The 21,065-nt window shown below is 45.2% G+C and overlaps 1 long non-coding RNA gene across 9 annotated transcripts; it reads right to left on the bottom strand.

Moving 5' to 3' along the window:
- Nucleotides 1-6,569: 6,569 nt before the first annotated feature.
- LOC141578112 (uncharacterized) lies at nt 6,570-19,513 on the bottom strand. Of its 9 annotated transcripts, none has more exons than XR_012508028.1 (6): nt 18,067-19,513; nt 11,317-13,638; nt 7,926-9,395; nt 7,111-7,233; nt 6,800-7,003; nt 6,570-6,710 (listed from the first exon to the last, which is right to left on the bottom strand). It is a non-coding gene; the product is annotated as an uncharacterized LOC141578112 (long non-coding RNA). The 9 variants fall into 9 exon arrangements; XR_012508026.1 differs by having other exon boundaries at nt 11,317-11,380; nt 12,453-19,513; XR_012508025.1 differs by having other exon boundaries at nt 7,926-7,955; nt 9,322-9,395; nt 11,317-19,513.
- Nucleotides 19,514-21,065: the final 1,552 nt, after the last annotated feature.

Below are 21,065 nucleotides of genomic sequence, written 5' to 3' on the forward strand. Positions count from 1 at the left end.
TTCCGCTTTCTGTCCTGTCCCTTTGACCAGGTGCCCGGGAGTCTGGGTGACTTCTGCTTCAAGGAAGCCTGTGAAGAAAGCACACAGAAGTTGGAGCCTTCGTCCCTAAGGGAGTCGGCTGACATGGACAACAGGCTACGAGCAGGGGGCTGACAAGATCAGGACAGGAACTTACCTGCACCCAGGAGACAAAGGACCATGAGGCCGAGGACCGTTTGGCACATGGCAGAATCAGGAAAAGAGCAGAGGCATGTGGCTTTCTCCGAGGTTCTTTCTTCCCGGTGAGCAGCTTCTCTGTGACGTGCCCACTTCCTAGAACCGAGCAGTCTTTATATAAAGGCACACTTGCTTTTGTCACAGAGAAATCACTCCTTCAGATGCCGCCTTCAACTTGTTCATGGAATACTTCCATTCCTTATACTCTTAGGAAGTTATTTCCCTAAAGATTAGCATTGTATACTTACCGGGGGAAGAACTTACGTTCGCTTCTCTGCCTGCTTGTCTTGGAAGCGTTTGACAGTATTGACTATCGACTATGTGCTAAGTCCTGGAAATTTCTCTTCCTTCAACTTCATTCACATCATTTTCAACTACAATTCTTATTTCCTGTCCTTTCTTTATTTTTATTTTATTCTTTGATTTTTAATATTTTTTATTTGCAGTTCCCAGAACTGAAATCTATCCATTAAATTTAGAATCCTGCTCTGCACAAGTGAAAACCAAATGGAATATATGACACAACTCAGTCACTGGAAAACAGGCAGCACAGGGCTCTGATTTGTCTCAAGTCAGAAACAAATGGGGGCAGTGTCTACACACAATGAGGAGGGAAAAACAGAGCCTGTAAATCTTCTGAGTTGATGAGATAGAAGTGAAAAGTTGAAACAAAGGCAGCTAGAAGCTGTGAGGAAGACCGCCAGAGAGGAAGGAGCCACAGCAGAACGCCGAAAATCTTCACAGGGATCAAAACCAATTTTTGTCTCAGCAATAAGCTGTGTCTGTGTAGATGGAACTTTAAAAACATAGAGGGAGACTGCAGAAAAGCTTAAAGCTTCAGCAGGATCCCCAGAATGGTCACCCTTTTGTAGCGGGACAAAATGAGGCTAGAGCAGGAGTGGGCAAGTCACAGCCCGGGGTCTGGCTGCCTTTTACGTAGACGGTTGTACTGGGGTGAGAGTCACTTCCAAGATGGCAGCAGGAGGAGCTTTAAGTATCTGATTTCCAGAGAAAAAACCGTAACCTGAAAATTTAGGAACAAGCATTTAAAACCTCCGAAAATTATCCTACGAGCATACAGCAAATGGAGAAACAGTCACTCAAGACAATCTACTAAATCTCAGGAGGAGCAGTGAGAGTCGGTGGCTTCTGAGCCATGACTCCCCGCCTCCACCAGCCCAAGCTCTGTGGCAGGAGCTCTAACCCACGTGGATGTGGTCCAGAACTCAGGGATCCCCCAGGTTCTCCCCAGGGAGGGACAGGCTGCCAGGCCCTCTCATCCCCACCAGCCCTGCAGTGTAGAAATTCTGTTTCTGGCCATTACAGCCCCGAGGTCTGGGGTCCCTTCTTCCACCCAGCACCCACTCATAGCGTGGACTCTCTACTCCAGGAACAGTGGGCCAAGAAGACGAGTCCCCAGCCTTCCTCTTCCTGGCTTGCTCATAGCATGGAGAGTCCACGCTGGGAGGGGCAAGTCAAGAAGACCAGGGCATCCTACCCCACCCAGGGACCCACTCAGAGAGCAGGGGTATCATTTCAAGGGAAGTGCATCCCTGTCTCTGCCCTGGCCCTGAAGCAGCGGGCTAGGGCGAGAGGCGGGCCACAAGGACACAGAGCTTCATAGCTCTCCTTTGCCTTAAGGATCTGCCCAGCTTTGCTGCCATTTCTTAGAACTGTGCTGCAGCCTAAGACCTGCTTTCCTTCCTTCCTCTCTTTGCCTCCTTTTCCTACCTCACTCCTTCCCGTCAGGGTCACAGATCTCCATCTCCCAGCCGCCTCCCATTTTCTCCCACAGCCATTTTCTCTAATAAATCCCTCGCAAGACTAACCCAAGCTTGGTATCAGCTTCTTAGAGGACTTGAATTAAGGCAGCTTTCTTAAGGGCCATCAGTATTAAACTCCGCTGAAATAACAGATATTCGTAACAAATAAAATGATAGTCCAGAAAATAGTTGGTTCCTGTAAGCCCATCTGATGGCACTGGATCTGCACAGAAGCTCTCTCTTCCAAGATTCCCTGGTTTGACTGCTGGGAAATGACATTGCTGAATGTAAATGAGAGAAGGCAGAGGAGGCCAAACGTGGGATGACTCAGAACCGCAGAAGAAACCACTGACCCCTGGATAAATGGAATCACGTAGCGCCTGTCCTTCTGTGACTGGCTTATCGCTCAGCGTAATGTCCTCAGGGTTTATCTGTGTTGTCTTGAATTGCAGCATTTCCTTCCCTTCAGCTGTATGTATACACCATATTGTACTTACAGTTTTGTGAGGAAGGTAAAGCTCATGTTAAGTGTTCTGACCACAATAAAAATTTTTTTTTATTTTATTCTTTCTCCTTTGCTGTCTCCAAACTCTCAGAGCATCCAACATCACAACCTCCCATTTTTTCTATCAGATTCCCCCAAGAATTTCATTCCCTCCTTCCCTAAATGTGTCCTCACATTTTTAGTGACCGTCACACGCCCTGGAGGACAAGACAGTTCCCTGCCACTCTGCTTATCGACAGCAAACCATATCGACCACATCGGCAGCCCCTTTCCCTCTTCTCCTCCCCCATCACATCTCCCAAAACCGTCCACGTATGAGGATCAGACGGGGCACCCGGAACAGCAAGAGCATCTGTATCTCCAGTCCCGGGTCTCACCTTCCCTTCATCTGGACCAGAAAAGAGACGTGTCTGTTCTCTTCATTTCTCTCCTTGTATTTGCGAGGATGTGGCGTGTTTACAGAATCGGAGGGCGGGCTCCTCCGCCCCCTGGTGGAATGCTTTGGCCATTCACTCAAGATACATCCGTTTTATACATAGGCTGTATCCTGGAAATAGGGTAAGTGAGAAGAGACCCCAGAGAAACCTGGCCTGAATACTTAATTTTATAGAAGAAAAAATTTTAATCTAGGCAGAAGAATAAAGAGACACAAGCTTTAATCATTAGTAGGCAAAGGGTTGCAAATGTGTGGAAAGCAGGACATTGAAGTTAGAGGGTCGTTAGCCCAGCTGACAGTTTATAGCTGCCCTGGTTTTCACTTAACAGCACCAGAATTGGATGCTGGGTAGCACCTCTCGGCCTCTTGATGAGAGACTTGGAAGCTTGTGGTGTTGCTCGTGAGCATATGTGGCGACGGAATAACTACTGCACATTCGGACCATGTACGTGTTCCTCAAAATTAAAGCGGGCACACATCCTCATCTTCTGAGTCCAGCATCGCTCACCAATGACAATTCCTTCTCCCAGGGGTGAACTGTATTCACTCCTGCATCCATGTATTCAATCAGCCATCATAAATGTTTCAGTCTAGTAAAGGGTGTAAGTCACGTATCGGCCTTTAGAAAGTTGTTCTGGTCGATTGCAGGAGTCTTTTTTTTTTTTTTTTTTTTTTCCAGACGAGCTGCAGCATTTGATATTATTTATTAACATGAAAAACAGAGGGCAAACTCTAGTCATTTCAATATATCTTCCATAGCACTGCTTCTAGCTTTTGATATAAGTCCTATTGATTCCACTTAAATGGTTCAGAGACAGATCTGTATCCGGCAGGATAGTTAAATACATTGTGAATAATGCATGCTCCAGGTGAGTCACTTGTCTTCAAATCTGGCACAAATTTTAGCAGTTCTCATTTTCCCTACTTGATGAGAAAACTCTGAGACCACATTAGCATGCCTACGAGGGCAGTTTCTTCCCCTAAAGGCAGGGATTCGTGAGAGTGGGGCAACCTCTCACCTGGGCCTGTCAACATGTTTCTAACTCTCCAACTTAGATTAAACAAACAAACAAACAAAAACCAAAGGAAGAAAGTTCCTATTTATCTACTGAAGAGAACCGAACAGGTGATTAAGGCGTCCCAGGAAATTACCACAAACTGAACGTCGGGTAAGAGGAACCACTTTTCCCACTCTTGGCATAACTGTTGATGGTTTCTGTAGGTTTATGCCCCACTTCTATCTACAAAGGCGATCACGACAGTCAGAAACCCACTTCCTCCTGTGGTTGTAAGAAGGGAGGGAGGTCTTCACAAGACCCTTGGATCTGGGAAACAGAGAGGTTTATGAACAGAGGGGAGGGAACCCTTCAGCTCTGTGTCTCTACTGCTGGCACAGAGATACATGGCCGAGTCCCCCACGCCTGCCGAGCGGATGTCCAGAGAACAGGAAGAGGTGTTGAGCCGCCTGGACTGGAAATTGTCAGTGGTGTCGGTTTCCCTGTTTAACTGTGTATCGTAGTAGTAAAGCAGCAGTTTTGGTGGTTGGCTGGGCTTTTGTTGGTACCAGTACATGGTATCATGATTCAGAGTCTGAGAACAATTCAGGGTCACTGGTTTTCCCGTCCTGGTCACCCAGTATCTTGGGGTCTGGTTGACCATGGCACCCACGGGACCTGCAAGGAGAGGAGGAAGATGCTGAGACAGTAAAGGAGAGTAACGTTGCTGCCACAGAGCTGGGGACGAAATAGCGTTAGTCAGAGATGTCCTTTCTGACCAGGACTCACCTGCTCCAAAGAGACAAAGGGCCACACAGTGGAGAAGCCTGGGACCCATGGCAGGGCCAGAACAGGACTGAGGCATCTGTCTGTTCAGCACTCTGGTCTCTGGCCTGGGAGGTGGGACTTCACTGCATCCCTGGTCCCTCATAGGCGGATGCGCCTGTGATGCTGCTGTTGATTGCAGCACGGCAAGGGCCCTGCTTGCTGTGACACTGTCCACGGCTTCCTGCTGGGCAGAGGCGCTGGGCTCAGCTGGGTCAGGAAGGAAGTGCTGTGGTGGACCCTGACTTGCCTCTGTTCCTCTATTTGCCGCAGGTCCATCCAGGCTTCCCCTGCTCAGTCCTCGTTTCCTTCATCCTATAAGGCAGTTTCGAGGTTCCTCATCGCATCAGCAATTTTTGCTGAAGGCTCACTTAGAAACCTGTTGTGATAGTGACTTTGTGTTTTGCTGTTCCCAACACGGGTGGATGACTGATGTCTGCAAAGTAGCCTGACCTTCATACAGGCATCAAGCCCTGGAATCCCCCCATGTATATCCACTTTTCAGAGAGTAACTAGGAAATGCTCTATAACTTTTGTCCATCAGTGACACCAGAATACCTCCTTGTGGCCGATAGAAAAGTGCCTCCAAGCAGCCTTCCTACACTGGCTGGAGGAAATCTGCGAAGGAGAGAGATGCTAGGGCTTAGAAATGTATCTGGCTCCTCATTCTGCTCCTACCAGAGCCAGAACCCTCCGGCCACCGCAACACCAGGGCCCCGATAAGCCTCACTAAGAATGCCAGCGCCCTATTGCAACAACTGGAAGTGACCTCAGAAATGTCCAGGACTGGCGGACACACATCTGTATAGAGTGCTGACCCGTGCTTTTCACACTAAGAAATCAGACACAATGGATAAAGGAAAGCTGACTTTATCTGTAACAACTGACCTGGCTATTCCACTCTAAAAAGGGATTTTTAAAAGTATTTGGGAGGTGGGGGTGGTATAGCTCAGAGGCAGAGCACGTGCCTAGCATGCACATGGTCCTGGGCTCAATCCCCAGTACTGCCATTAGCAGCAACAACAAAAAAGACATCAAGACACCAAGACATTTCCCCCATTTAAGCCTTGATACCAGAGTATTTCAGCCTTCCAAAGCAACCCCAGTAGCTACAACCAAATGAAGTTTCCAAAGATGAGGATAAAAATACTTGGAAGTAGATTTCTGCTAAACCAATCTATGCTAACTTAAACTCATTATCCGCATTTCCACCATTGTCAGGGGGCAACCTGCACAGCTGGAGTAAATGCATTTTGATTCACTATTTGTATTTCCATCAGGGAGACTTGTTTATCCTGTGATAAAAAGGCACGTAAAGATGTTGCCATAAGCATGGTCACAATCGCTCTTACATCCGAGCAGCAAGACAGGCAAGAAACCTGCTGTGACTTACACCAGCATAACACACACATATTTAAAAAAATAGATTAAATACATTTGCATAGACTGAGTTCTATGTAAGGAGCCCCCAAAATCCCCCAAATCACAAATCTCCCCATCCAGATTTTCTGGAAGTACTCTGGTCTTTCAAGAGTTAATTCTAGCTTTTCCTCTCTTCTCTCCCTGGGGGGAGGAGGCAGTGGGAAAGACTCTTGTTTAGGGCTGCCCAAGCTGAGAGGAGACAGGGCGGATGTGGTTTTGCACAGCAAGGACGCGACACTGAAGCACTGTGTCTAGGCTGCTGGCACAGAAGTAAACCCCCGAGTCCTCTGGCTCTGCAGGGTGGACCTTCAGAGTGGAATACGTCCCTTCAGTCCTTTCGGCAGAGAATCGGTCTTTGAGCATCCCCGATGCATCCCGTACAGTGTCTCTTAGGAAGGACATCAGAAACTTCATCTCTTTCCCCACAGCATGTTGGTACCAAACAAGATACTCATGTCCAGAAACCGGGTCGCATCTCACACTCACGGCCTGTTTCTTCTCTATGACCCTGTGGCTGGGGAACTGAGCGACTCCAGCCAACAGGTGTCCTGGGGGAAGAGACGAGAACATAGAATACATGACAAGAATGGACTAGGAAAAGGGCAAAGTGGAGATTTTCAAATTTCTAAGGACTCACTTGCTCCCAGGAGGCAAAGGGACACCAAGCTGAGAAGCCTGGAAACCATGGCAGGGCCCAGATAAAAATGAGAACTTTTCCAGGTGAGAGGCCTTGCGAGGGTGAGCAGAAATGAAAGCAAATTCATATCCTGGTGGCCCCCTAGGTGTGGCCTGGCAGTGACATCACCGTGTTAGCCGCTGTCCACCGTCTCAGGAGCTCCCTCTAGGAAAGAACAAATTTTCTCCATAAAAAAATCACCCCCTTGAGGGGTGATGAAAACCTGATACCCATAAAAATCGGCCTGTTTATGCATTTAAGTAGGTATTAACCTCATCTGTGTTCCATCTCTACCTCCGTCATCACGTCGCATTCTCCTCTTCCAGCGTGTCAAGTCCCCTCTGCCTCCCTCTTACAGGGGTACGATCGATTGCATTAGGGCCCAGCCGGATAACCTGGAATAATCTCTCCTTAAGATCTTAATCACACTTGTAAAGTCCATCTTTGCCGTCTAAGGCAACAGTCACAGGTTCCAGGGATGGGGACATGGGATGGGGGTCTTTGCGGGGGAAGTGGCACTGGGGGTCATTATTCAGCCAGCCACGCAACACAATATGTTTCGTTGATCAGTTTGGAAATGTTTATGGCTATCATTTTCCTGGAATACAAAGGAATCAACTTCAGCTGCAGGCTTCTTGCCCCGCCTGAAGTTTAGGAAGCCGCGGAGTGGAGGCCAAGAAGAAAGCACTGAGTCGGGGTCTGTCTGAGGGCTCTGAGTCTGGGGAGCAAGGACGATTAACAGCAACATCGCGAGTCAGCTTAATAGAGACTCTGGAGATCCAAAGGTGGGGAATTTATACATAAATACGTCACAGGGATGTAATACACAGCACAGGGAATGAAGTCAATATTTTATGATAACTTTGTATGGTGAGTAATCTATAAATTATTGAATTACGATGTTGTACACCTGAAACTAATATAGTATTTTAAGTCAACTAGACTTCAATTTTAAAAAGCATATATGAAATTAAATGGGACTTTTATTAATTGTTCTTAAATAATTGTATGTACTATGTATTAATGTATAAAGTATTTCCCCTTTGACAATTTATCTTAAGCATCCCTACCAGAATAAATAAATTACCTATTTGGTTTTCTTTTACTTTCTTTGTGCCTGTGAAGGGAAGCACAATACATGCAAATGAGATCAGATCATACATTCTAGGTCCATAACATTTTTTCAGGGCTTTTGTAGCCATCAAAAGTTTACCTATGATTGATGGATAAAAGTAACAAACTCAATTAAAAAATAAGAAATTCTTTCGGTAAAAGAAAAGGGGAGGGATAAATTGGGAGTTCAGGATTTGCAAATACTGACTGGTATATATAAAATAGATAAACAAGTTTATACTGTATAGCACAGGGAACTATAATTGATATCTTGTAGTAGCTTATGGTGAAAAGGAATATGAAAACGAATATATGTAGGTTCATGTATGACTGAAGCATTGTGCTGTACACCAGAAACTGACACAACATCGTAAACTGACTAGACTTCAATAAAAATATTAAAAAATACCTTGTAATGGCCTATAATGGAAAACAATATGAAAAGTAATATATATCTACAAATGAATTACTGTGCAGTGCACCAGAAATTAACACTTTTTTTTTTTAGAAGAGATAGAAATGGTTGAGAAGCAATAATGAAAAACAAAAGGGACATCAGTACCAATGAGGATCATTTACAGAAACCGGTTAACACTGCTAGTTAATGCCTGCAAGAGACGTTCAATTCCCTATCACTCTACTTCCATGGGGAAGTCCGGACCTGGGGACGGTAAGTCTAGGTTATGACAAGCATGTTGGTGGTTATACGACAGTACTTATGTGATCCTGAATTTCCCGTGAGGCTTCAAACACAGGCCTCTTTAGAAGCCAATGCCACTGAAGTCTCGCTGACTGTATTAATATGTGGGCTGTAATGGAGCATATGCAACGTAAAATGATGGGCTTTGAAAACTCCCGCAACCCAGAATTAATTATACGTGAAACTCCAGAGAAGACTTTGTGGTCGTGGATCCCACAAGGACGTGACCAGAGAAGGCAATGCGTGCACTTGAAGTGGAAGAACGCAGTACCCTGGGAGGCACCGTTGTGCACTCTGTGTTTTCCATGACCCGGGCAGCCTGGCGTGGACTCCGAGGTTTCTAGGATGGCTGACACAAGTAAGCAGACAGAAGCCACCAATGACGACTACAATGAAGAGGCAGACCCCTCAGTTAGATAAGGAATAGAAAGAATTCAAGTATTTCTGAAGAGAAGAGGTCAAAACATCCAAAAAAAGAGTACCTGTGTCCAGCACGTTTGATATTCTGTTCTTTTAGTTCTTTGCATGTGTATTGTGAGGATGATGAAGTGCAATGTTTCATGTATGTTGAAATTATTAGTATTAAAAATGCACCTCTGGGAATGTAAAATGATACAGCCACTCCGGAAAATAATTTGGCAGTGTCTCTACAAAGTAAGGATGCACTTACCATATAACCCAGCAATCTCACTCCTGGGCACAAACTGATCCCAGAGAAACAGGAACTTATGTCCATACAGAATCCTGTACACGGATGTTTAAATATAGTCAAAACCTAGAAATAACTAAAATATCCTACAAAGGGGAATGGCTAAACAAACCACGGTACATCCACGCCGTGGACTGTCACCCTCTGAGAAATGTGTAAGAAGTGCCAGGAACCAGCCCCCTCCTGCCTTCCTACCAAAAGCTTCCTGACATGATGGCTTGTTACATTCTGTTCTTGCCTTCCCTGGGGTAGAACACCAAACCCACGTCCTTGTGCTGATGGCTGTTGGCGGGGCGGTGCTGGGAAGACTGCTGAGGACGGCTGGGGGCTGGAGCCGGAAGGGGAAGCAGAGGTTTTCTGCACGGGGAGGGGTGACTCTGCAGCGCTGTGCCCATGCTGCTGGCACAGAGGTACGTGGCCGAGTCCCTGGGTTCTGCCGGCTGGATATTCAGGGTGGAGAAAGATTTGTTAGTCATCGTAGCTAAGAATCGGTCCTTGGGCATCCCTGTGTCATCCACAGGATCTTGGTTGTTGAAGTAAATCAGCAACGCTAGTCCCTGCTCCGAAGTCTGTCTGTACCAAAAAAGAGCAGCGTGGCCTGATGCTGGCTCACATCCCAGGGTTACTGCTTGTCCCATTCCTGCTACTTGGTGCCTGGGTGTCTGGGTGACTCCAGCATCTGTGGGCTCTGCGGAGGGGGACAGAGTTTGGGGACAGAGTCAGAAACATAACTGGAATCATAACTGGAAATATCCAAAAATGCAGATTCTTTGTTTCTGGGGACTTACCTACTCCCAGGAGACAGAGGGCCACACAGCAGAGGAGCCTGGCGGCCATGGCCGGTGGGTTGGGAGGCGGCTTCGCCCAGATGCCGCCCTTGGGAGCAGGAGCACAAGGGCGGGGCTTCTAGGCCCTCCCCCTCTTCTCCACAAGGCGGAGGGGGCCTGGCAGGGACACAGTTCTCTGTCACTACTGGGAGGACCTCCTTCCAACGGTGACCATTCATCGTCCACGGAAGATGGACTGGAAGGGGCCGTGACTCTGCTGGGACGTGGCCGCCTCATTCAGAGACTCCAAGCTCTTCCACCAGTTGTCACCTCTTGCAGCCCCAGGGCTCCGACCCTCTGCCTTCTCTGATGTGTCACATATCAAGGGTCTGCTGGATGTTTCCGCTTGAACGTGCCATCAGCATGGCAAAGTTTGGACATCAGTAAATTGCTTTTTAAATCTCAAGACCACCAGCATTCCTCTCCCTGGCCTTCCCCATCACTTGGACACAGGAAACCAAAATAACTCCTCGCAGGGTTAGGGCTTTCCCCGACTCCTCCTGGAAGCATTTACTTGGTCACCGTGCTCATCTCTTAGGGGCCTAAATGGAGGTCCTGGGCAGGGACAGGACTGAGAAGTTTTACTCCCAGTGAAGGCTGGAGACCAATGCCCCTGTGCTGCGTGACCCCCCAGCACCGAGCCCCTGGTACTTCCACATCCCTGCTCTCTCTGCCACGGAGGGGGTCCTATCCTACCTCCACGGTGAAGCTCAAAATTGCCTCAAAACTTCAGGCGCTGGTGTGAACTGTGCAGCGATAAATGAGGACTTCAGCTTTCCTTGAGGAGCCACAGTAAAGCACTCTCAGTTCATTCTAATCTTCTTCAACGCCTAGCAAACTCCAACAGGTTCTTTGGTGATTAACACCTGACTCTTCCTAGACTAAATACCCACAAATTAACTCTTTCTGGTGGTGGGGGGCGATGAAAATCTGGAAAATGGCCCTGTTCTCGGAGTACAGATGATAGTAAGATTTCCGTCCACAGAGAAAATGAAACACATTATCCCCATGCCTTTTCTGTTGGCACAGAGATACATTCTTGCATCTCCCCAAGCCGGGAGCCTGTCAAGGTGACAGAGAGAAACATATGGCTTGCTACTTGGAAGTTATGATAGTGAAACTTTCTTACTGTTAGAGGCTCAACGGTGCTCACTCCCTGGTCCAGTGTTTGTTTAGGGAGAGCATCCTGCAAGCTGTGGGAAAGAGGGCAGAGCTGGATACAGGGTTTAGGAAGGACAGTAATGACAGAGACACAGAGAAAGCACTATGAACCAGGGCACAGCATGCCAGGATGTGGATTTTTCTCACTCATGTCCAGGATTTGGTTCCTCTAGGATACAACACAGGAAACGGCGAAGCTACCAGCATATGACAAGGTCAGAATGGAAGTGGGCCAGCTCCCTCCTAAGTGCTCTCATCATCAGCGGAGAGGAAAGTCAGTCTTAGGGTCACCCCAGGCCCTGGTGACTTTTCTGGCCACGCTAATGTGCTTGTGGGCTTCTGAAGGTTCAAGGTCCCTCTGACGGAGAACATAGTCGGGCCACCTTCCTGGAGGCCCTGCCTTACAGGCCCCCAGCACAGTGTAGGATCGGGCCAGGCTGGGTTTACAGGGGAGCCCAGTCTAGCAGCTTCTCTGATGTTCCCGACACAGGGGCTGTTTTGCTTCCCCTCATCAGGACACACCATTTCACCCAACCAGCTCCGTCTCCTCCCACGTCCTGACAGGCTCTGAGGTGCCCCGGGGAGCAGAGACAGATGACCCTGGGGACTCATTTTCTAAGTCATTTCAGTGATTTAGCAGAGTTGGCTCAGTGATCTGCGTTAGCTTACAGAACAGCAGGCTCTGCCTTTCTCTCAAGGCCGCTTCTTCGACAAGGAAGGGACTTCCATTATTGCACGGTCACAGAGTTGTACCCTGCCCTGCCCTCCTGTCGCACTGAATACCTACAGCATCACGGGGCAGGGTCCCAGGCCACTGGAATACTGGCCACACTCTTCGCAGTCTACCTGAGGCCGACGTAAACACACGGCTCTGTGGGATGGCATCGCGTGCGCTCTTTTACTTTTCATTTGTCTCTCTCTCACAGGCTCACGCACACACACAGAGACACACGTACACTCCTATTTTAATTTGGATTGCATGGTGTCAGTGCTTTGTGTAGCAGTGGCCCCTTTGCCTGGCAACCATCCCAAGTATGCCTAGAATCGCATGCTCACTATTGGTCTTAACCCATTTGCACAAGAATAGACAACTTTGGGTCCTACCTTTCTCTCTCCAACACATGCTCCGTGTCTGCAAATCAGGATCATGATTCAGAGACCAAGCCCAGGCTTCTGGCTAACCCCGACTGGCAGGCAGCTCTCAGCACCTCCACAGACGAGAAGTGTGGAACCACAGCATCTCCTGGTGGCCACTGGGGCAGGGTCCCTAGAAATCAGCCCTTTGTCAAGACCCCAAGTGAACTGTGCTGTGTTACCCTGGTAACAGGGACACTGGGGAGTCTTGTTTGTTGATGTTTCAGGAGTTGAAAAGTAGCTCCTGTTTTTAAGATTTAAAACATTTGAGAGATACTGAAGTCAGATAAACTAATATACAAATATCAGCGCTGGTGCCAGTAAAGGCGGGACTAAGATGTGCAGTCGAGTGGGAGCCCCCATCCCCTGTGTTGAACACACCCCCTGTCCCCCACCGGACTATCTTTTCCCTAGCAGCCAGGTTTCTTCACTGAATAGAGTCCGCTCACTAATTTTACCATAATTCTGAGCCAGGAGAATAGAAAACATCTTCCCTGTGAGACAGGAAGAGGGCAGGGCACAGCCATTCAAGGAATGCTACAGCAATTAACAACAAAATGGTGAGAGATTCAACCCCCAGGAGGCCTTGAGGCTCAGATGATGGGAGATTTAACTTCTAGCAGATCTTGAGCTTCATTATACGCCCATTGTAATAAAAGCATGGTGAATAACATGCCCACAGGCACCATGGCAGTCCCAAGGCTGGCCACAAAAGGTCAGAGTGGGAAATGGCCAACTTCCTGGGAATCCCAGACCCTTCCCCAGGTTACTTAGACTGGTCCTTCCACTTATTAGCATATGAAGCCACCAAGCCCATAAAAACTGGCAACAAGGTGCCTCGCAGCCAATGCCCCCCTCTCTCTCTCTTCCAAGATGGCCCACACTCTGTCTATGGAATGTGTACCTACTTTCAATCTGAGCACCAACCCCCACACCTCGTGGCCTTTCTCTTGCCTTTCAATGTATCTCTCTGAATAAATCTACCTTCATTCAACTGTGGCTCGCTCTTGAATTCTTTCCTGCGTGAAGCCAAGGACCCACATGGCAGGGCATGTCCCAGGGGCTCAATTGAGACCTGGGACATGGCCCTCCACACGCCCCACATCCATTTTCCTGCATCAGTAATTCAGTAACTCCAAGATCAAGCTGGCTTTGGCTGAAAAAGTCAAAAACTGAAAAAGGGAATTAGCTTTCCACCCCCCTTTCCCTTTTCATTTGTCCCATTATGACAAAACAGAGGTTCAATGACATACTTGTGACGTAAGGAACTATAAAAAATAAAATGCCAACATCCAGAACTGCCCCAAATTTGAATACATACTACTTCCATGATAAAATTCTAGAAAAACCAATCAAAATCATTAATTTCTTTTTCATCAACTCCCTTTTTTCGAATCTAGAACGTTCCAGGCCTTGAATAGTATTTATTCCCATTACAACATGTTATTTCTCCAAGGAAGATATACACATTTAATCATTTTATTTCCCTCTGCGATTATGTAATCCTTTAAGAAAGATTCAATTGAAGTTCCAAAAATTTTAAATGCCTTTAAAATGCATCCTGTTGCTTCTCAAACACAGCTAACACACAATAAACACTGGAGTTGAATACCTTCTTTAGTTTTATGTTTGCATCCTAGCCCAAATCATGAATCTCTCTAATATGTTCTTCTAGATTTCATCTCTGCAATCTTCCCAAGTGAGAGATGTGAAGTTAATGTCTGGGTTTTCTGAAACAAGCACCACTAAAACAAATATTGCTTATCTTCAATTTCCTCTTCTGGGCAACCCCATCTACAAGGTATTCGCGTTGTTTGGCTTGCTTCCCCTTGAATATGTCCCATGTTCCCTAAGCCTTTCATAAGAATCATAATTTTATAAATATATCAGTCATGCCCCTTTAAGCAATCGGCTATAGCTAATGCTTATATAATAATTTGAGTATTTTCAATTCGTCTTTTGTCAAAACTGTCCAGATAGTATGTAGCCCTTCCTGTAGGTCTGGTTTTGAGAGCCGTCCCTACCTTCCCAGTGCCCTCTGAGATCCCATGTTTCTTTCTCAAGGGCGTCTGGGGGCCCAGTTATCTTGTCTACCTTGGTAGCAATTGAGAAAACAGCTGTGTGTTTTCCAATAACTCCTCTGAGAGCAGTTGAATCCAAATGCTTTCCCTCTTCCCGCAGGACTACTGAGTCTTCTAAGATTTTAGCTCTTCTCCTAAACATCTCTTTCTTCCTCCAGTTTAGTGAATCTCTACTTTTAATTCTGCTTGTAATGGTTTGTAAATGGTTGAAAAGAATTTGGTCTCAGTTTCCTTGTGTTTGAATACCCTTTTCAAATTGAAATTGAAATTGAAATCCCCAACAACATAGAGTTTCAGGCACCAGTGTTCTTTTAATTGTCCTCTAAGCTTTCGCCATAATTATGTTGATTAATTTTGGATCTTTCTGTGTATAAGGTCTATTTTATTTCTCCTTGAGGGTTCTCCTCATTACTTTTTTTTCTTCGAGAGAGGGCCTGGCCAGTCATGCTTATTATCACATACTCTGAATTATTTCTGTCTGGGAGTTCACCAGTTGCTAACAAGTGCACTCTCTTTGGCTTCACGAAGAGCCTTGGAAATACAGACTGTCCCATGACAATTCCACCTAATGAGCCATTTTAATGGGTGTCATCTCACTGTCTGAAGAACTCAGTATAGACTTAACCCTAATTTTTTTTTAACCTCTTACCAGTGAATGAGGAGGTTATCAACCAGGATCTCAGAAAATATCCAGACAAGAGTAGCTGCCACGTATAGCTCCATACTTAATGAGAACCCAGAGCCTGCAACCACTTCGTCGAAAATACATACTCTGCATTTGAACTGAGGAATGCAGGTGGGAGCGGATCTGTTAATAACCCCAGATAAACTTGTTGGATGTTTTTAATACGTAATTATAACAATCCACTGGGAAGGTGGAAATGACAAACGTTCTTCCTATATGCAAAACAATTAGACCTTCGTATTACATTTTGAGGGAAGAAATATTGTTGAATTTGTCCTGATGTGTCCAAGAATGACCAAGGATTGGTGAGTTAGTCTCAATAAGAGCTAATGACACACTTGGGAGTAACTCAGAGACACTAGAAATAGTTGATACGATTTGATGCACAAGCAGGAACTGTGCCGACCATGGACTCTTCAACTCCTTAGGCAACAAATCTCTAATCACCGAAATTGAATAGAGAAGAACACAGCAGACTTAAGCCCCTCTTTACCATCTTTAGTCCTTTCTTTCCCTTTGTCATGTAATGATTCTTTTGAGTTTGGTGAACCTATTTTCCTCTTATTTCTATACTTTTACTAAATACGGATTTTATCAGACACAACCATGAAAATAAATGGCTATATGTGTTGAAAACTTGAAAATTGCAGTCATTCTTTTAAAGGCTTTTCATAAATCATCTTTAGAAAAATACCTGAATCAGGCATTTGTAATTATTATTGCTACTTTACAGATAAGAAAACTGAAATAATGAGACATGAAGTAATTTTGTCCATGGCGACATATTTAGTAAATGATCTTACAGCCCACTGCCTTAGCCAATAAACATACTGTCTCTCAATATGTTGTATTCTTTTGCTTACGTTTAAAATGAAATCAAATGGTGGCATGTTGGACTTGTACTTATAAAATTTGTTTTACATATTTATTTTCTCCAAGTAGATTTAGTCTATTCACATTTTGGGTTGTATAAAATAATTCGATGGATTTCCAACAATTTATTTATCCATTTTCTTCTTGACACATTTTTTAATTGAATTCAGTTCTGCAATTACAGACAATGCTCCAACTGATATTTCTATATCTGTCCCCTTGTGTAAATGTGCTAGAAGAGAATTTATGACTAAGAGTAGAGTTCCCGGGCTACAAAATTTGTGTGTTCTTGTAGGGGAGCAAAATTTGCCACCCCCAAATTTGTCTCTTTGGCATGAGAGTTAATTTAGTCTGATTATTTTTAAGACACAGAAGACTCAGAATTTTTTTCTTGTTACCTTCCCCTTAACTGCCTAAAAGAATTTAGATAAAGGGCCTGTTCTCAGAATAGAGCTATCACCAGAGGTACCTGAAGATATGGGCTCGGTGTGGTGGGTGAAACTTGGTGGGGCCGGGAGGTCAGAATCTACTATGTACTGCATTCTCTCTGCATAGCCCTCAAACGTTGATTTATCAAACATCAGTTTTCCCATCTTGTGTGAATTGCCTCCCCCTGCCGCCTTTGAAATCTCATAACCACTACCCTCAAGATTCTCCTCTGTCTTTAGATAAAGATGATATTTAAGGTGAATTTTGGCTATTTTGGTGAATTACTTAGTTTTCCTGGGTCTCTACCATGTATACAGATCATTAAACTTTTGTTTGATTTTCTCCTGTTAACGTCTCATGCCCATTTAATTCGCAGACCCGTCAAAAGAACCTAGGAAGGTAGAAGAAAATTACTTTCTCCCTGACATTCTCAACTTTATTAAATATCGTAGGGCTGCTCTCCAAAGATTTTGTGGTACTTTGCATTCTGGACAGCAGTCTGTGAAAATTATTGTTTTCCCTCATACTAACCAACTTCATATTATCATGTTTCTGAATTTTTCTATTATAAAGGATGGGAGATGGAATAGCTATCATTTGCCTTTTACTGATGCTAATGAATCTGAGCACCCTTTCACATGTTTACTGGACATTCAGTGTCGCTCATCCAGGAATCGCATCTGTATACTTTCCCATTGTTTCTCTTGTTCATTGATGCATTTTGGTCATGATTTTGTATAGTTAGAGTAGACCTAAACTTTCTTAACAAACCAACTTTGAAATGATTGCTCTAACGCGGTGAAAGCTTATTTTTCCTGGCAAAGGCAGGGGGCTTCAGGATGGCAGGGGATTCTGGTTGACTGCAGAGCATTAGAAGACCAGCCCCAACACCATGGGCTCTGTCTGATGAGAAATACCAGTCACCTCTCCGGCCTCTGCTACCCCTTACCTTCATTTTCCTCTTATCTGAGGGTTTTCCTTTTTCTTTTTTGAGATATCCTATGCTCTTGAAGAATTTGGGGGAGTAATATTTAACAAATTGCCTTGGTGAAAAATGAAACTCTGTGAGAAAAAGTTATACATAACACAAAGCTAGGCATCACCCCACTGCCCTTCCTCCAATCCCACCTCATTGAATCACCAGTAAGAACTCGCTCTGTATCCTTCCCCAGCTTTCTCATTGCTCATATAAATTTATACTAAAAATACAACATATGTAAGAGACATATGCTACTGTTTACTGAAATAGAAGCATCCTCTATGCATTATCTTGCAAATTTTAAAATTTGACAAAATTCATAAACAGTCCTGTAAGTCAGTAGATGTAAATCTATACATATGCCTACGATAAAGTGTTTTTACATAAATGGGACCATATATATTCCATGCTTAATTATTTAGTTCTTATATAGTTAACAAGGTTTCTGATATTTAATAAATGGACACTAACTGATCAGGTCAGAAGAAATAGAGTCTCTCAATATAAGCAAAATATCCCATTTACCTACACAGTTACCTGCACACAGATGGCAGCCCAGTGGAAGGCCCTTCAAGCAGGAGCAGAGAATTCCTGTTGATGATGACGGTATGGCCTGGGCATTGCAGCAACACTGTCAGTTCCTTTGGGAGTTCACCAATTTCTAGGCGCCCAGATAACGGTTACTCAGCTCTCTCCATGCTCTTTTAACTCTAAGCTGTTCACAGAATTCCACCTCCACCCTCAACACAAGTTTTTTTGATTGTAATAGAACCCTCTTTACCACAGTTCTGGACATTCTGTTATAATGCTAACATCAACTTAACATATATGGGGCTTTTTCATTACACTTAAAAAGTAGCTCAAAGGTAGGTAAAGCAAAACTCTTAATTCATTAGAATTAACCAGGGATGGTATTATAGTCCTAAACCTTGAATTTTGATCTAGATAATGTGAGAATTAAGAACGTGGGAGTATAATTGCTGTTGGGTATGTGGACTGAGGCTCAGTGGATGGAATAATCGTAGGTGTAGTGGTACTGGAGTCAGTAAGATGGAAAGAAAGGGGGTAATGGTAGGAGAGTAGGATGATTGAAATGGAAAATCTGGAAGGAACTTATTTGTTGTTCATTACATGGTCTGTAATCATGGAAATGCAGTTGAAAAAGACTGAGGGCAAAAAACTCATCAGCAGTGAGGAGGTCAAGAAACTGAAAAACCAAAATGATGTGTAAATTGTCAACATGATGATTAAATCACCAAGAATGATCATAGGATTAGTCATGGGGAGAAGTGAACGAGGAGAGATCTGATGGTAAAGAAGTAAATGCAATGATAGATAAAGGCTAATATTCTAGTGCGAGATGTACAAAGTGCGAGATGTACAAGGATGTTTTAAAGCAGGAGGGAGAGAAATGATCTGGAAGCAGCAGGGAGTAGCCAGGAGGATAGAGGAGATGCTAAAACCAGACACAGAAGCAGATTATGTCTCTTGGTGTAAAGATATTAGAAACTGAATTTCCATCTTGAATGTTAGAGCCCCTGAATGGCATAAACTAGGACAATGACAAGTGGAATTTGCCTCTAGGACAGAACTCTGGAAAACCTGGATTGCCTTGAACACTCCAAATGCAGGCATCTTTTGCACCAGCTGCTAAAGATACCCAGTTAGGGGCTGAGAAGGGATTGGAATGTAAAATAAGACTGAGGAAGAGAGTAATTATAACCATTCAGAATGGACTGCAGGTGTTATGCGGACCTTTCTGGCATAAATCAGAAAAAAAAACTAGAGATTCAGGTCTTAAGGACAGATGACCAGGGAGGAAAGGGCAAATTAAGACTGAACATGTCTGCACATGTTTAGATCTCCCGACGTGCAGTCCACTTACTGTTTCAGAGCCAGCAGCTGAAGAGGCCTCATCGGCCTTCTATGAGCCCCACGCCAGCCGTCAGCTGGCACTGACCTCTGCTGTCTGTTCTCAGTCAGGCCCGGGCCCTCCTTAGGCAGAACAGAGACAAATAAATCCCAAGATCCAAGGAGTGGTAACATACATGCAGTTAATTAAAATGTCTGTGTTACCCACTTCTGGGATACTTGTGTTTTAAGTGTGATGAAAATGCCCCCATATATGTTACGTTGATATTAGCATTATAACAGAATGTCTACAATCATAGTAAAGAGGGGCTTAGTACAAACAAGAAAATGTGCGTGTGTTTTTGGGGAGGGGTTTCTGTTAACAACTTAGAAGAGAATGGAGAGGGCTGAGAAGCTGTCATCAGGACCTTCTACCATTCAGATGGGGATGGAAAATGCATGGAGGCAGGAAATTCTGCAGTCTGGGTAATTAAGGTTTATTTTACATGTGGGGTGAGTTTTGAGCCCATAGACAATTTCTGAGGAAGCCTTGAATCCCATTCCTACATTGTTTCCCACACAAGATGTTCTGTGCTGATATCTTATCATTTTCTGTCTTTGCATGCCACTCATTTCTCTTGGTGATGGCGGGGCAGGGAAGACTTACTCAGGAAGGCTGGAGGCTGGAGCCGGAAGGGGAAGCAGAGGTTTTCTGCACGGGGAGGGGTGACTCTGCAGCGCTGTGCCCATGCTGCTGGCACAGAGGTACGTGGCCGAGTCCCTGGGTTCTGCCGGCTGGATATTCAGGGTGGAGAGATTCGTTAGTCATCTTAGCTAAGAATCGGTCCTTGGGCATCCCTGTATCATCCACAGGAGCTTGGTTGCGGAAGTAAATCAGCAACGCTAGTCCCTGCTCCGAAGTCTGTCTGTACCAAAAAAGAGCAGTGTGGTCTGATACTGGCTCACATTCCAGGGTTACTGCTTGTCCCATTCCTGCTACTTGGTGCCTTCGTGTCTGGGTGACTCCAGCATCTGTGGGCTCTGCGGAGGGGGACAGAGTTTGGAAACAGAATAAGAAAGATATTGGAGTCACAATAGGAAAACCCAACATGAGGATGCTGAATATTCAGAGGACTCACCAACTCCCAGGAGACAGAGGGCCACACAGCAGAGGGCTCGGGGGCCCATGGCAGGATGAGCGCAGATGCGGAACAGCCCAGACCAGGGCCCCTGTGAGCTTGAGCAGAGAAGTGAGTTTGGGACATTTTATCCCCACAAGATGTGTTTGTCAGTGACATCACTGAATGAGCCACCACGCCCAACTCAGAAGCTCCTTTCAGAGAAGAAGGCTACACCTCTGGGAGATAAATCAGGCAGGAGGGAACTCAATTATAATTGATCTGAGAGACAGATTCACATATCCAGAGGATCCCTGTAGGTTTGTTTTGGCATTGTCAATTTATAACGCCTTCTCTATATTATCTGTTATCTAGAGCTGCTGACTATTTCCATTTGAACCTCAAACTCCAAGTATTTACAGATGAATTCATGGTCTCCTTGCAAGCCAGCTTCTCAGTGAACCCTCATATTCCTCTCACTGGTGGCTAGGTGCTCCTGGTCGTACACAACACACTCAAAATCATCCATCAGTTAGGAGTTGGACTCTGAGCTCTCCAGGAAAAATA

This window comes from Camelus bactrianus, chromosome 7 (genome assembly GCF_048773025.1).
Source record: "Camelus bactrianus isolate YW-2024 breed Bactrian camel chromosome 7, ASM4877302v1, whole genome shotgun sequence".
NCBI lineage: Eukaryota > Metazoa > Chordata > Mammalia > Artiodactyla > Camelidae > Camelus > Camelus bactrianus.